At 38.9% G+C, this 17,045-nt stretch overlaps 1 pseudogene across 1 annotated transcript; it reads right to left on the bottom strand.

Moving 5' to 3' along the window:
• Nucleotides 1–14,082: 14,082 nt before the first annotated feature.
• On the bottom strand, nt 14,083–14,848 carry LOC311617881 (triosephosphate isomerase-like; annotated as a pseudogene). The gene has a single exon. The product of its transcript is annotated as a triosephosphate isomerase-like (transcript).
• Between the last annotated feature and the right edge of the window lie 2,197 nt (nt 14,849–17,045).

Genomic DNA, 17,045 nt, shown 5'->3' with positions numbered 1-17,045 from the left:
TTCAAGGAGTTTTGTAAAGATCGAAACAAAAAGTAATCAGATGGTGCAAGGTCAGGACTATATGGTGGATGTGGCAAAACATCCCAACCAAGCTCCATTAATTTTTGCCGAGTGACCAAAGATGTGCGTGGCCTTGCATTGTCATGATGGAATACAACACCTTTTCGATTTGTCAATTCGGGCCGCTTTTTTTCAACTGCATTGTTAATTTCGTTAGTTGTTCAATGTAGACATCAGAATTGATCGTTCGGTTGGGTGGTAAGAGTTCAAAGTAGACAATTCCTTTGTAATCCCACCAAACTGATAACAAAACCTTCTTTTGATGAATATCAGCTTTTGATGTTGTTTGAGTTGGTTCACCTGGCCTGCTCCATGATCTTTTCCGCTTGATATTGTTGTAAACAACCCATTTTTCATCGCCAGTTATCAGTCGTTTTAAAAATGGATCATTTTCATTACGTTTCTTTAGCAAATCGCAGCTGCTAATGCATTGCGTTAACTGTGATTCTTTCAGTTCGTGAGGAACCCATGTATCGAGTTTTTGAACATAGCCAAGTTGTTTTAAGTGATTTTCAATGCATGTATGTGATACATGAAGCTTCTCTGCAATCTCACGTGTTGTACTGTGATAGTCCGAATTGATTATTGCTTTGATTAGGGCGTCATCAACTTCAACTGGACGACCAGAGCGTTTTTCATCTTTGAGTGAAAAATCACCAGAATGAAATTTGGCAAACCAATTTTGACACTGCCGTTCTTTTAAGGCTTCGTCACCATAAACAGCACATAACTTTTTATGAGCTTGCGATGCGTTTTTCCCTTTGCGGAAATAAAAAAGCAAAATATGACGAAAATGTTCCTTTTGATTTTCCATTTTTCAACGAACGCCAAACGAAAACTACAAAACAGATCAAAAAACTTTTTTTTACTGATTAACAGCTGAATAGCCAACTATCAAATAACAAAATGTGTTTTACATTTGTACTACGTCTGCAAACCTAAAAATTCAACTGAAGCCATATATGTGTGAACCCGCAATTACGTAGTTGCCGACCCAATATATAGTCCCACCTCCCTGCTGTCAGGGACTGGGATGCAGATGAATTAAAGTCCTGGATGATAGGCCACTGAGACCTGTCTGACCATGGCTGATTTTGGCTGTTTCTTTGGGAGTGGGACTTCCTCTTCCCTGCTGTCAGCCTTCATGCAGGTGATGAGGAAGCTGGGGTAACTGAAAGAGTCAAGCCTCCCAAGCTGCCCACTCTCCATCCACTCTTCCACTCTGCCAAGCCCCCCAAGCCATCCCCTCTCCACCCACTCTCCCAGTCTGCCACACCCTCCAAGCCACCTGCTTTCGGTCTGCTCTCCTGCTCTGACAAGCTCCTCAAGCTGCCTACTCTTCCACTCTGCTTTCCAGTCATGTTTGGCATTCTGGATCGCCCCAGCAACCCAGGATGCAAAACCATCCCTCCCACTCTCCAGCTGGCTCTGTGGCTCTAGCTGGTATGGTCATCTTTGTTGTGTGAATTTGCATATTGTCTCCTTATTGGCTGAAGGTGCCACCATCTTTGTTGCAGAGTTACGGTTAATTTGCATATTACTCTTTTATTAGATAGGATTGCATAAACTTGGTTGGTAAAGCAGTGGCAGAGTTTAAAAGATTGACTCTAGTTTTTAAAGAAGGTTTACTGTGTGTAAAATGCTGTCAAACAACATCACATGCTACATAGGAATGGTTTATGAAAGGAAGAGTCAATGAATGTGGCAAATTTCATTGTTATCCTATTTTAAGAATTCCCACAGCCACTCCAACCTTCAGCAACCACCACCTTGATGAGTCTGCAGCCATCAACATGGAGCAAGATCCACTACCAAAAAAAGATAATTCACTGAAGGATCAGATGACATAATTTTTAACAATAATATATTTTAATTACTTTTTAGAAAAAACGTATTTTTAATTTTGTATGCATTATTTTTAATACATAATACTATTACACACTTAATAAATTACATTACAGTGTAAACATAATTTTTCTATGCACCGGGAAACCAAAAGCATTGTGTAACCCTCTTTATTGTGATATTTTCTTTATTGCAGTGTTCTAGAACTGAACCTACAATATCTCTGAGGTATGCCTATATAGAGGATGCTAAAAGGTCCAAGGAGAGTCCATGTTAATGTGTGTTTTTTTAATCTCTAAAAATAATAAAATTGATAACATTGTTACTTTTTACTAGCCACTAGGTTGAGAATTTTTTAGGTATCATTTCATTGAAACTTTAAAACAACACAATGAGGTTACTAACATTTAATAAACACTCAACTAAATGTGTTATTTCTACAATATTTTATTTAATCCTCAAAACAAATGCATAATAACACTATGATTACTCTCTTTCTAATAATGAGAAAAATGGAATGATTGTGTAAGTTAACAAAGACCTTTATAGTAGCTTTTAATTGCCAAATAACAAATCACTACAACCTAGTGACTTATACCAACATCATTAATTAGTTCATAGTTCTGTAAGTCAGAAGTGTGAGCACCACATGATAGGGTTTACTGATGAGAGTCTTACAAGGCTAAAATCGAGGTGTTAGTCAGACTAAATGCTTGTCTGCAAGTGCCAGGGGAGAATCTGTTTCCAAGCTTATTCAGTTTGTTGTCAGTTTGATTATTCTTATAGTAGGACCAACGTCCCATTTGTATGCTGGTTCTCAGTTGGGGACTGCTCAGCTTCTAGGGACTATGCATAGTCCATGCCATTTGCCTGGACACTAAATTTTCAAAAGTAAAATCTCTTGTCAAATCATTCTCAAAATTCAAACTTCTTTCACCAGGAAAAGCCTGTCTTTTTTCTAGTATCACCTCATTAGATGAGACCCACTGAAGACATTCTTCCTTTCTTAAAATCAAGTATGTCCTAAAGCATATGGCATAAACTAATCACAGCAGAAATATTTCCTCAGATTCATAGTCTTGAGGATTTTACAGACTCTATACACCATGGAAAGCAATCTTGCGGGACATTTTAGAATTCTGCATACCACAATCTCATAGTTAGTGGGAAATTTGCAGATATTTCAAATTAAAGTGTCAATTGTCAAAGCCCTAGCTTAGCCATTTCTCAGATGGATATGAAAATGAACTAGGAATCTATGGGTTTCCTAGAGTTTTCTCAAAGGGGAAATGGAGAGATGGCATTTTTTTTTTTTAAATTGAGATATGTAACATTATTAGTTACTGTTTACAACACAGTAACCTGATATATGTTTATATTTTAAAATGATCAACAAAATACAGGGTGGGGCAAAAGTAGGTTTACAGTTACATGTGAAACAGTTTATTCTTGTACTATTATTTATTAATTATTGTGTTATTTTCCATATGAGCAAATGTAAATCTATTTGCCCAAACCTGTATGTCTAGTTGACATTCTTCACCACATGTAACTACAGTTTTGCCAAAACTGGTTTGGCTCAGTGGATAGAGCATCGGCCTGAAAACTGAAAGGTCCCAGGTTTGATTCTGGTCAAGGGCATGTACCTTGGTTGCGGGCACATCCCCAGTGGGGGGTTTGCAAGAAGCAGTTGATCTATGTTTCTCTCTCATTGATGTTTCTAACTCTCTATCCCTCTCTCTTCCTCTCTATAAAAATTTAATAAAAATATATTTTAAAAATAACTAGTTTTTTCTTATGATAAGAACTTTTAGCAACTTTCAAATACAATCTTCTTAACTACAGTGACCATGCTGTATATTACATTCCCGTGACTTATTTATTTTATAACAATTCTGTTTATTTCTCTTCATCTCCATCATTATTCCTTTCATCAAAGTTATTATCACCTCCTAATAAATAATGTTAATTTAAGTAACTACTGCTATTTCAGCCTCCTGTGGCCCTTTCAATACATAATGCTACCTCAAAGAGTTTCCATAAATTAATAAAGCTTGTATGGCCTAATCCCTGCTTATTGTTGTTTCAGGTTTATTTCCCACATTTGTCTCTTCCACTAATCTTTTAAGCACCAGTCATACTGAACTTCTTTTAGTTCCCTGATCATGTACTATGATTTCTTGCTACTTCCTTCTGGCCTGCTAAGTTTCTGTTGAGAAGTCAGCTGACTGTTGTATGGGTGTTCCCTTATAGGTAACTAAGTGCTTTATCCTCTACTTTTAAGATTCTCTCTTTGTCTTTAGCCCTTGGCATTTTAATTATGATGTGTCTTGGTGTGGGCCTCTTTGGGTTCCTCTTGTTTGGGACTCTGTGCTTCCTGGACTTGTAAGACAATTTCTTTCACCAGGTAGGGGAAGTTTTCTGTCATTATTTCCCACTGGTTCAGTCTCCCTAGTCACCTGAGCTGGGCACTCTAAATGCATCCCTGTGTGGGCAGTGTGCACAGTTTTATAGTTGAGCCTTGATTGCTATTGGCATCTCTGGGAGGAGTTGCCTCCAGCCTTCTCATGTATTGTTTCCTCTTTCTAGAAAACTCTCCTCATTATTCTTCCCTATTCATCAGGCTAATCCTCATGTATATTTCACATCTCTCATTATATATTAATTAGAAGCCTGGTTTCACAAATTCATGCACACTGAAAGAAAATTAATTAGAAGAAATATTTTTGAGGCTGGGAAGGGACCGTGGGAGGTTGGCTCCAGGGCATGTCCCGCCCATCTTGTCCAGTCCTGATGGGTGCTGATTACAGCCATCTCTCCCAGTCCCCATTGGGGTCGATCAGGGCCGGCTGGCCAGGAAGGGACCACAGGAGGTCTCCATGGCATGTCTGGCCCACCTGGCCCTGTCCTGATCTGCCAGAACCCAGCAGCAGGCTAACCTACCAGTCGTAGCATCTGCCCCCAGTGGTCAGTGCAAGTCATAGTGACTGGTCAAGCAGTCGGTTGACTGATTGCTCAGACACTTAGCCCATTAGGCTTTACATAGAGAGAGTTTCTATGAAAATTTGCTATAATTTTCCTAAGTCATATGGAGGTCCTATACCATGTAATTCTATTATACCCTATAATTTCCCTGCACAAATACATATGTTATCTGCATCTCCTATAAATAATAAACTGAAAATACCTATATATTTTTTTTCATTCTCCTCCAGTGCCAGGAACAATGCATGGCATATAGATATAAGTTGAAATATGAATGAATGACTATACACATTAAAAATTTCTTTGCAGCTGGGACCGGTTTGGCTCAATGGATAGAGCGTCGGCTTGGGGACTGAAGGGTCCCAGGTTCGATTCCGGTCAAGGGCATGTGCCTTGGTTGCGGGCATATCCCCAGTAGGGGGTGTGCAAGAGGCAGCTGATCGATGACGCTCTCTCATCTATGTTTCTGGCTCTCTATCTCTCTCCCTTCCTCTCTGTACAAAATCAATAAAATATATTTAAAAAAAAATTTCTTTGCAAAAATCTTAAGAAAAAAAAGTGTCTTTATTTCCTTCACCTTGACTCCTTCTGGCCTATAACCTCTACACAGCCCAATAGTGTCATATAGTTTTCCAAGGATCATATTCCCTTCTACCTCTGTGCCTTTCCATATCCCAGGCCTCCTCTCTAGAATTCCCCACATGCCCTCTTTTCATAGATTATTCTTTGTATCCTTCAACTCTTTCAGAAACTGATTTTTTTAAATATATTTTATTGATTTTTTACAGTGAGGAAGGGAGGGAGATAGAGAGCCAGAAACGTCGATGAGAAAGAAACATCTACCAGCCGCCTCCAGCACATCCCCTACTAGGGGATGTGCCCGTAGCCAACGTACATGCCCCTGACCGGAATTGAACCCGGGACCTTTCAGTCCGCAGACCGACGCTCTATCCACTGAGCCAAACCGGTTTCGGCAGAAACTGATTTTTTTTAAATTCACTTACATGTCATCCTCTGGACTCCCAACTCCTGTGGGAGCATTTCTCTATTATACTACTTTTCACTCTTGCACTAGTAGAATTTTTCTCCTTAACCTAAGGAAATATTTTCTTATATCTTTTTACCAAACATTTAGAAGATTAACTGGAAAATATTAAGAACTAATTACTGCCTATTGAGTGAAAGAGGGACAGAACAATCATAGTTATTCATATGCTGATTCAGTGGCATGATGAGAATAGATACATTTGGCCATGTACCTAAATTCCTAAAAGTCATTTCAAAAGGAGGATTACATCAAATAAAAATTACATATTAGTATCTTTTAAATTCCATGTTCATTAAGTAGAATTTTGTTGAACCATCCCTTCACAGTCAATAAAAATAACTATCATTTAGAAATGAGTGGTAAATCAAAACCGCTGAGAAATCTTACCTGATTTGAATAAATCAAATAGCTTTGCTAACTTCATCCCCTAAATAGAAATTTTGCTGCCAACTATATTCACATTAGATTAAATGAAAGGCTGAAGGCTTTGTTAATTCAACTACACACATGTTCCTCTGCAAGGATTTTATTTGGAAATTGTTTTATAGCCAATTTTTGTTTTGGAAATAATTTAGTTTATTCTGGTTTAATTTTTAAATAGTTAAATATTTTATTTTTTCATAAAATACTTTAACAACTATATTTGAATGCCGTAAAACAAAAATACATGAATAAACAAATACATGGAATAAGATGTTTACACTTTTAATATAAAAATAGAAAGGTTTAACAATTCAGATAATAGTTATGACATAAATTCTTAGAGGAATAAAAGAGAACCAAGGTTGTGATTATTTTAAGTCTAGATCTTACTTAATGTAGAATAGCATTTGTTAATTACTCCTTTGTTATCATCAATTTATCTAAAGAGCTATGCCATGTTTTAAAATTATTACAAAATCCAGTTTTATGTTTATTATGTTCCAAATTATAGAAATTGAAAATATCATGTTAAGTGCTTGTGATATTTTATGCATAACTTTGAGAATCATTAAGTAGCTATCACTCCCTCTTCCCCAGTATCAATTACTCTACTTTGAATTAACTTACTCCACTCTGTATAATGAGCCCCACAACACGGTTCATTGCAGAAGAAAGCACACATTCATCACTATGGTCAGTGGGATGTAGTTAATTTGAAATCACTTAAACTATTATGTCTGTCAAGTGTAGTTGTTTTATTTTCAAATCACATCAGTGTTTTAGTATGCGTGTCAATTACTGGGTCAAACTGGGAGATTAATTCAGGAACATTCTGTTGCAATGCTCTTCATCACTGTCATTATATGCAATCCACCATTGAAAGTTAAAGCTGCCCATTAAAATTGACTGCCAACGATATCACACATAATATAAACAATAAGAAACTTTTGGTAAATTAGAGATTATTGTTTATAGTTTCTATAGTATGGAGACATTCAGTTATGGAAAAATGAACTTGAAAGCAAAAAGAGACTGAAAGAGCCGAAACCAGTTTGGCTCAGTGGTAGAGCGAAGGTCTGCAGACTGAAAGGTCCCGGTTCGATTCCAGTCAGGGGCATGTACGTTGGTTGTGGGCACATCCCTGGTAGGGGGTGTGCAAGAGGCAGCTGGTCAATGTTTCCCTCTCATCAGTGTTTCTAGCTCTCTAGCTCTCTCCCTTCCTCTCTGTAACAAATCAATAAAATATATATTTTTTTAAAAAGGGACTGAAAGAAACCTTGGGAATCTAAGAGAACTGGTAATAGAGTAATGGGGATTTTAAATTTATTTTACACCGTTTTCTTTATTATAACCAGGATTTCAAATATATGATATGGAGGGAAAATACCAGTATATTTATAGATTTATAGGCATAATTACTTAAAGGTAAATATTGCATTGGAATGAACAGTCTAGGTTAGACTTGGGAAAAGGAAAAATAAGATTCTGAAACACTTAGTCTATCTCGTTAATAAATAGCCAGAAATTTATAAAAAATAAAATAATTAAAATGAGCATTTGGGAGATATATTGTCACAATAGAATACTTACTGCATTAGTAAATAGTATTTTTACCACATGTAAGCATAATTTCATCATTTTATTATATTGCAATACTGAGCATTTGAAAATCCCCCACTTTATTGGAAGTTTTATAAATAAGGTAAAGCCTGATTAACAATATCTTAATTTCAAAGATACAAGATAAAAACAAAACAAAACAAAACAAAACAAAAAAACAGATCAGACACTAAAGAAATTTATTTCCTCCAAAAGGAAGAACTATGTACTCTGGAAACAGTGCTTTGAAGGTACACCATTTTTTATGGAAGTTGTAAAACTGCAGGAAATACAGCATTACCTTTACTTACCAGCATCCAAAAAAGAATAACCTTCATATAACTGTGCAAAAGTAGAAACCACCTGGGGGTGGAGGGGAACATAACAAAAACAAAGAGAAAAAATAAAGTACAGCCAAAGAAGTCTCATCAATCCTATCTAATAAAAGAGCAATATGCAAATTGACCATACATCTGCTAAACTCACTAGCCATGCCCACCAGCCAATCAGGAACGAGTATGCAAATTAACCCAACCAAGATGGTTGTGGCTACAGGAGGGAGACTTGGGTTTCCCCAGCAATGGAGGAAACCAAGCATCCCACACACCCTGGCCAGCCCAGGCTTCCACTAAGGCTACAATGTTTCAGTTTATTTATAGAAGATAAATAAATCCCAACAGAAATGGCTGCCACCACTGAGCAAGCAGGAGGGTTGACTCCACTCAAGGCTACAAAGTTTCAATTATAGAAGAAAAATAAATCTCAGATACCAGGGCCTCCGCTTGGGTCACCAGGGAGCATGGTTGGCCTGCAAACCACCACAGGTCCTTCGCCCAGGCCACCCCACACCCCAAAGGAACCCCTAGCCTGATCTGGGACATCCTTCAGGGCAAACCAGCTGGCCCCAACCCATGCTTCAGGCCTCTATCCTATCTAATAAAAGAGTAACATGCAAATTGACCATCACTCCAACAAACAAGATAGCTGCCCCCATGTGGTCAAAGATGCTGCCCCTATGTAGACACAAGGCGACTGCCACAAGATGGCCAACAGGGGAGGTTATTTGGGAGGGACCAGGCCTGCAAGGGAGGGCAGTTGAGAGCGATCAGGCCTGCAGAGGAGGGCAGTTAGGGGTGATCAGGCCTGCAGAGGAGGAAAGTTGGGGGCGACCAGGCCTGTAAAGAAGTGCAGTTGGGAGGGACCCAGGGCTGCAGGGGAGGGCAGTTAGGGGCAAACAGGCTGGCAGGGGAGTGGTTATGGAGTGATCAGGCTGGCAGGCAGAAGTGGTTAGGGGCAATCAGGAAAGCAGGCAGGTGAGCAGTTGGGAGCCAACAGTCCTGGATTGGTGGTTTCCAGATTGGTGAGAGTGCAGGCTGGGCTGAGGGACACCACCCCCATGAATGAATTTCATGCACCGAGCCTCTAGTGTATATATAAAAGCACACAGGTGTTGGCACCAAGGAGGATAACAGCACCCCTGGCCTCACAGGAGGATAGAGCTCTTTCCCAACCTACATAAAACCTTCTGACTGTGGCAGAAACATAAAAAGCTGTTGCTTTGAAACACTACATTAGGGGTCATTCTAGCCGAAACCGGTTTGGCTCAGTGGATAGAGCGTCGGCCTGCGGATTGAAGGGTCCTGGGTTCGATTCCGGTCAAGGGCATGTACCTTGGTTGCGGGCACATCCCCAGTGGGGGGTGTGTAGGAGGCAGCTGATCAAGGAGTCTCTCTCATTGATGTTTCTAGCTCTCTATCTCTCTCCCTTCCTCTCTGTAAAAAAATCAATAAAAATATATTTTTAAAAAAAATAAAGGGTCATTCTAGATGAGAGTGAAGAGGTGTTTCCAGTAGAAAGTAAAAAGTAGTAAGATATTTGCTCTCTGGGGAATGCGGGTCAATATATATTTCATAAAGATTTTGCTTCTGGTCTATTATTTTATTTTATTTTTTAAAATAAATCTTTATTGCTCAGATTATTACAATTGTTTCTCCTTTTTCCCTCAATAGTTCCCTTCAACCCAGTTCCTGCCACACCCTCTGCCCATACCTCCCCACCCTCATTGTCCTCAACCATAGGTGTACAATTTTAATCAAGTCTCTTTCTGCACCCCCCACACCCCTTTCCCCCTGATAATTACCAATCCACTCCCCTTCTTTGCCCCTGATTCTATTATATTCACCAGTTTATTCTGTTCCTCAGGTTTCTAATTCACTTGATTTTTAGATTCACTTGTTGATATATATGTATTTGTTGATTATAATTTTTATCTTTTTTCTTCTTCTTCCTCTTCTTAAATAATACCTTTCAGCATTTCATATAATACTGGTTTGGTGGTGATGAACTCCTTTAGCTTTTTCTTATCTGTGAAGCTCTTTATCTGCCCTTAAATTCTGAATGATAACTTTGCTGGATACAGTAATCTTGGTTGTAGGTTCTGGCTATTCACCACTTTGAATATTTCTTACCACTCCCTGATGGCCTGCATAGTTTCTGTTGAGAAATCAGCTGACAGTCCTATGGGTGATCCCTTATAGGTAACCAAGTACTTTTCTCTTGCTGCTTTTAAGATCCTCTTTTTGTCTTTTGCCCTTGACATTTAAATATTTGTCTTGGTGTTATCCTGTTTGGATTCCTCTTGTTTGGGGTTCTGTATGCTTCCTGTACTTGTAAGTCTATTCCTTTCACCAAGTGGGGGAAGTTTTCTGATATTATTTCTTCAAACATGTTTTCAGTATCTTGCACTCTCTCTTCTTTTGGCACCCCCATAATTATGACCTTGGTATGCTTGAAGTTGTCCCAGAGGCTCCTTACATTATCTTCAACTTTCTGGATTCTCTTTTCTTCTTGCTTCTCCAGAGGAGTGTCTTTTGGCTCTTTGACCTGATTCTTGTGTTCCTCCATTTTGCTGATGGATCTCTGTATAATATTTTCCAATTTAATCAGCTTATGTTTAATTTTTAGTTGGGTCTCATGAAATTTATCAGCCTTTTCTAGGAAATTCTTGCATAACCTTAAAACCATGGTTTTGAACTCTATATCCTCCATCTCTTTTGTTTGAGATCTATTTCCTTGTCTTGGCATTTTCACTGCTTCTAAGAGTTGGTAAGATGGCTTTGTGTGTTTGGAGTCCTATATGGCCCAGTGGGTCAGCCTCCTCAGTTACCTGATGTAGACACTCTTGGTGCTCCCCTTTGTGAACTGCGTGTACAGCCTTGTTGTAGTTAAGTCTTAATTGTTGTTGATATCCCTTAGAGGAATTGACCTTCAAGCCAATTGAATGTGAGTATCAGTTGTGTCTACTCTGGGATACCTTCTGTATTGGAGACAGTCTTATAGGATCAGATTTGCAAAGTTGCAGAAGCCTCTGTGCTCAGCTTGGATGGGGCAGAGTCTCAGGGCTGAGCTGACAGTCTTGGCTTCCCATTAGTCCTGCCCTTGTGTGCATGCCTGAGTTTCCACTTCCTCTGCCTTCCTCGGCTCCCCTGAGTTTTCCCCTGGCTTTCCCAGATTCCCCATGCAAGAGAGTGGGTATCTCAGGGGTTCGCCTGGAATTGGATTGGTTCTCTATAGTCTGGAGCTTCTGACTCCTTCTGCCATGGAGAGGCAGTGGCAACCTCCTAGTTGGGACCTCTCTGCTCGCACTCACTTGCGCGACTGTAGACCCTGCCTGCTGCGGCTCCAGGCTCCCCCAGTCTCCCGGTCTCTGAGTCTCTGGGTGCCTTTCTTTACAGTCCAGACTCCACCCATCTGAGCCTGGGTCCATGAGGTTTAGGCCAGGGTTGGGGTTCAGTACAGTCAGAAAGGGTCCAGTGCAATCAGGAATTCCTCACTTTCCACCAGCCAGGCATTCGGCCCCACTTCTTCTTTGTGGGTGAGCTTCTCCCTACCTCAGCACTTTGCAGCTCCCAGTCCAATCCGTGAGCCTCTCTCCTTCTTTCTAGTTGTAGATTTCCCACTCCACCAGCTTTCCTGTGTTTTTAGGTGAAGTCCGTTCTGATTTTAGTTGGTTTTTTTTTGAAATTGTTGTGCAAGGCGCCAGCTTAGATGCTTACCTAGGCCGCCATCTTGGTTCCTCCCTGATCTATTATTTTTGACCTTTACAATACATGTAACTTAAAAGTCATATATTTCTAATCTAGTAAGCCATAAACTGTGAAGCAAGAAAATTGAGATTTAAAAATAAAATTTATAAATAACAACTATAACAAAACCCTTACCCTAGCCAGTTTGGTTCAGTGGATAGAGAGCATTGGCCTATCGACTGAAAGGTCCGAAGTTCGATGCCTTTAAAGGGCACATATCTCAATTACAGGCTCCTGGCCCTCGTCAGGGGCATATGGAAGGCAACCATTTAATGTGTCTCTCTCACATCAGTGTTTTTCTCTATCTCTCCTTCTCCCTTCTACTCTCTAAAAATCTATGGGAAAATATCCTCAGGTGAGATTTAAAAGACAAATAAACAAAAACAAAACTCTTTACTTCTCAATAAGTTCTTAAAGTGTTCTACTTGTGTGTTTTATGGGGGATATGTTGCTTTTAATACCCTGGATTATTCTGGAAACAGTGTTTTTCTTAGCTAAAAGTTTAAAGAGGCAATTGCAATTTTGCTTTTTTGAATGACTTTGTGGTCATTTTGACACTGAAGATTATTTTCTAGTAGAAGAGAAACAGGTTCAAGAATAAACATATTTCAGACTATCTTGACCCTGTAATTAATGATTGAGTTTATGGGTTAAAGTTGTTAAGTGAAAATACCTTATTTTTCAGGTCAAAACAGTTCTATTTGAGAGTCTATAACATGATTTTCTATTCACATTGTTTCTGTGGAAACTAATTTAATAGCAAGAAAATTGGTATAATATTACTAAGAGGTGTCATAGTCAAGTTTTAAAAACACAGCATTAAACTGTTAAAAACCTTTTTTGTTGTTGTTTGATAGTTTTACTGTGTTGATATGCATATGATCATGGGACACATTTTGCAGAACCACAAAGCATACTTCAGGGTATTATGCATATATATTTAGTAGTATCGCTGAATATGAAGGTTAACCCAAAGTTAAGTTGTTGAATTACCCATGACTCAGCTATTCTCAAACAACCTTAATGCTATTCATGAGGATCACCTGGGAGTCTTTACATAAAAACCCATCACCCTGGCCAGGTTACTCAGTTGTTTGGAGTGTCATACCCTACACCAAAAAGTTGTAAGTGGGCAGATACCTAGGTTGAGGGTTCCATTCCCCAGTTAGGGCACATATAGAAGGCAGCAATCTATGTTTCTCACTTTGATGTTTATCTCTCTCTCCTCCTTCCTCTCTCTCTAAAATCAATAAAGACATATCCTTGGTGAGGATTTTTTTAAAAGACAGAGAAAGAAAGAAGAAAAAAATAAAGAAGGTAGAAAGGAAGGAAGGAAGGAAGGAAGGAAGGAAGGAAGGAAGGAAGAAAGGAAGGAAGGAAGGAAGGAAGGAAGAAAAGAAGGAAGGAAGGGGAGAGAATGAGAAAGACTGATGTGAATATTGCTGTTATTTTTCTCTCCAATTTTCACCTCTACTTATATCTCTTTATCCATTGTATCGTGTTGTCTATATTTTATAGCTCTATATTTTGTAGCTCTTTACTGCAAGTCAAATTAAAATAGAAATAGTCTAGAAAGTTTTTAAGCATATTATAACTTTTTCTTTTTAGTGACATGATTATTCCCACTCCCAAGTATGACTGCTCTCATATACAACACACAGGTGTTGGCACCAAGGAGAACAGCACCTCTGGCCTCAGGGGGAGAATAAGGCTCTTTCCCAGCCCTTGGCCCCACATACAAAATGAGAGAGATGGATGCTTATCTTTTTTGCCTTCAGTGGGGACTTAAGAAACACACAAGCAAACTCTACCCTTTTCACCTCTCAGCCAAAGAGAAGCCACCTTGGTGAGATGTTTTGTTCCAATTATTATAGTAAGTGGAGAAGGGATTGTTCCAACCATTACATATATAAATGGTAAATGAGAATTACAGTTTGAATTAGGCCACCGGAAGGGGCAGGTGATACTATCATAAGGATGTGTGGAGTGGGGATAGGAAGGAGCAGTTATTGGTCTTTTGAGCTTCATAGTCCTTGGCATAGCAGGAAGGGTAGGGAGATGGATTTTGGGGATTATTGTTTGGCATTGATGATGTCCACAAATTCAGGCTTGAAGGATGTGCCATCGATGTTGAAGCCATCCACGTCAAGCTGGCTTGCCAGTTTCTTGCAGATTGCCCCAATCACAGAACCTCCTTAAATGATGTGGGTGCTCTGAGCCACTGCATCACAGGCATTGGACTTAAGCCATTCTCAGAGCTTTTCATGTTCTTCCTGGGTCTATTAGGGGTGTTGCAGTATTGCCTTCAGCAATGGCCCACACAGGATCATAGGCCAGAAAACACTTGTTCCAGTTCTTCACTTTACCTTGGTTTGTTCAAAATTGACCTTCTCAGTGATGCCATCTAGCTTCTCTCCAATGCAGGTGATCACTCCAAGTGCCTTGGTCAGGACATGAGCTACTTTCTGCCCAATCAACTCTGTAACTCACCAAAGACATGCTTTCTCTCTGAGTACTCCAGGACTACCCCATGTGGTTCCAGTCTTTGATCACGCCAGGGCTGATCTGTCCAGTGAAGGTCCCATTAGTCACTTTGTAGCAGTTCTGGGTAGCCACAGAAATCTTGGGATATATCTAGCTTTTGCCTGGCAAAGTCAATGTAGGTGGTGGCGAGTGCACAAACCACCTCTGTGTTAGCTGGCACCTTGGCCGCATTTAGAGTGGTGATAAATTCCCTCAGAGTCGACTTCTGCCCATTTATCTTCCAGTTTCCCACAAGGGAAAACTTCCTGGAGAGCGCCATGGTGCCTAGGTCAACAGACTGAAGGTCAGGATCACCAGTATATGATAACTATTTAACAAGAATATTTGTCATATTAGATGCTCTAACTGAAGGTATATCAGTACATGAAATAAGATAATTAAATATAAAATAATATGGAAGAAAAATAATTTATCTAACAACTCAAGGCCATCCCTCCTTCAGAATTCAAGTGAGTATTTACCATATTTTTGTACTTTACCTATTTTACAAAACTTAGATAACTTTGTCACTTAAATTCACTTACATATTTACTGTAACATAATTGCAATTGTTTACCATTTAATTTTTTTTAATCACAGAACCTCATTGGATGGAGGGATCTTGGTGATAATTGACTATTACTTTCCAACCAGTGCTGGAATAGTCTCTGACATACTTCTCACTCTTTGATTTACTTACCTCATTGTACTATATGTTTTTCTTATTTCTATCTCTCTGAGCATTATCATCTTCTCTCCTATTTCTTTTCTATCTTTATCAAATGCAATTAATGAATGTTGTTCACTGATAAGTAAATGAATTAGTCTTCCATAACATTAACTTTTTTTATCTTCATTTGTTTTTTGGCCATGATCAAAATGAATAGACATTAATTTTTAAATGCTTTATTTATTTATTTATTTATTTATTTATTTATTTATTTATACTAATTTATTTATTTTTTACTAGAGGCCCAGTGCACGATATTTGTGCACTGGCAGCAGGGGTAGAGGTGGGATCTCTCAGCCTGGTCTGTGCCCTCTCGCAGCCCAGGACTCCTCAGGGGGTGTCCAACTGCTGACTTAGGATGTCCTGTGGGAGTGCACTAAACACCCCGGGGCAGCTCCTGTGTTGAGTGTCTGCCTGGTGGTCAGTGAGCATCATAGAGACCAGTCATTCTGATATTTGGTCAATTTGCATATTAGCCTTTAATTATATAGGATTAAGTTTTATTGGGATGGCATTAGTCAACATGAACATATAGTTTAATGTGTGGATTACTAAATTATAAAATCTCTATATAGAACCATGTACCCATGACCCAAAATGACATCTTCTTCTGTCACCTCATATTAGAACCCCTTTTTCCCCTCACACTCCTCCCTCTGGCAATGACCACACTACTGTTTCTGTTCATAAGTTTCAGTTTTATATTCCACATATGAGTGAAATTATATAATTCTTAGCTTTTTTGTCTGAATTATTTCACTTCACATAATGTTCTCCAGGTCTATCCATGTTGTTGTAAACGACACTATTTCATCATTTCTTATAGCCATGTAGTACTGCATTGTGTATATATACGTCTTCTTTATCCTGTCCTTTATAGCATGGCACTTAGGCTGTTTGTCTCCAAGTCTTGGCCACCATGAATAATGCTGCAATGAACATAGAGGTGCATATATCTTTTTGTATAAATGATTTCAAGTTTTTTGGGTATATATCCAGGAGTGGGATTGTTGGGTTGTATGATAGCTCTACTTTTAATATTTTGAGGAATGGGCAGATTGATTTTCATAGTGGTTGTATCAGTCTACATTCCCACCAGCAGTGAATGAGAGTTCACTTTTTTCCATAACCTCTCCAACACTTACTGTTGCTTGTCTTGATAATGGCTACTCTAACAGGTGTAAGGTGGTATCTCATTGTAATTTTATTTTATTTATTTATTTTTTAAATATATTTTATTGATTTTTTACAGAGAGAGATAGAGTTAGAAACATCGATTAGAGCATCATAGATCAGCTGCCTCCTGCACGCCCCCTACTGGGGATGTGCCCACAACCAAGGAACATGCCCTTGATCAGAATCAAACCTGGGACTCTTCAGTCCTCAGGTTGACCCTCTATCCACCGAGTCAAACCAGTTTTGGCTATCTCATTGTAATTTTAATTTGCATTTCCATGATTGCCAGTGAGGTTGAACATCTTTTTATGTACTACTGGCTATTTGTATTTTTTCTTGGGAGACGTGTATTTTCAGGTCCTCTGCCCTCTTTTTGATTGGATTGATTATTTGTTTGCTGTTGAGTTCTATGAGTTCTTTATATTTTTTGGAAATTAAATCTTTACTGAAGCTACTATTTGCAAATGTAATCTCCCATCTAGTTTGCTGCCTGTATGTTTCATTGGCCTTTTTTTTTTCTGTGCAGAAACTCTTCAGTTTGATATAGTCCCATCATTTATTTTTGCCTTTA

The sequence above is a fragment of the Pipistrellus hanaki genome (genome assembly GCF_964339955.1).
Source record: "Pipistrellus hanaki genome assembly, chromosome: 2".
Classification (NCBI taxonomy): Eukaryota; Metazoa; Chordata; class Mammalia; order Chiroptera; family Vespertilionidae; genus Pipistrellus; species Pipistrellus hanaki.
Note: the sequence above shows the minus strand (reverse complement) of the source record. Positions and strands in the feature narration are given on the sequence as shown.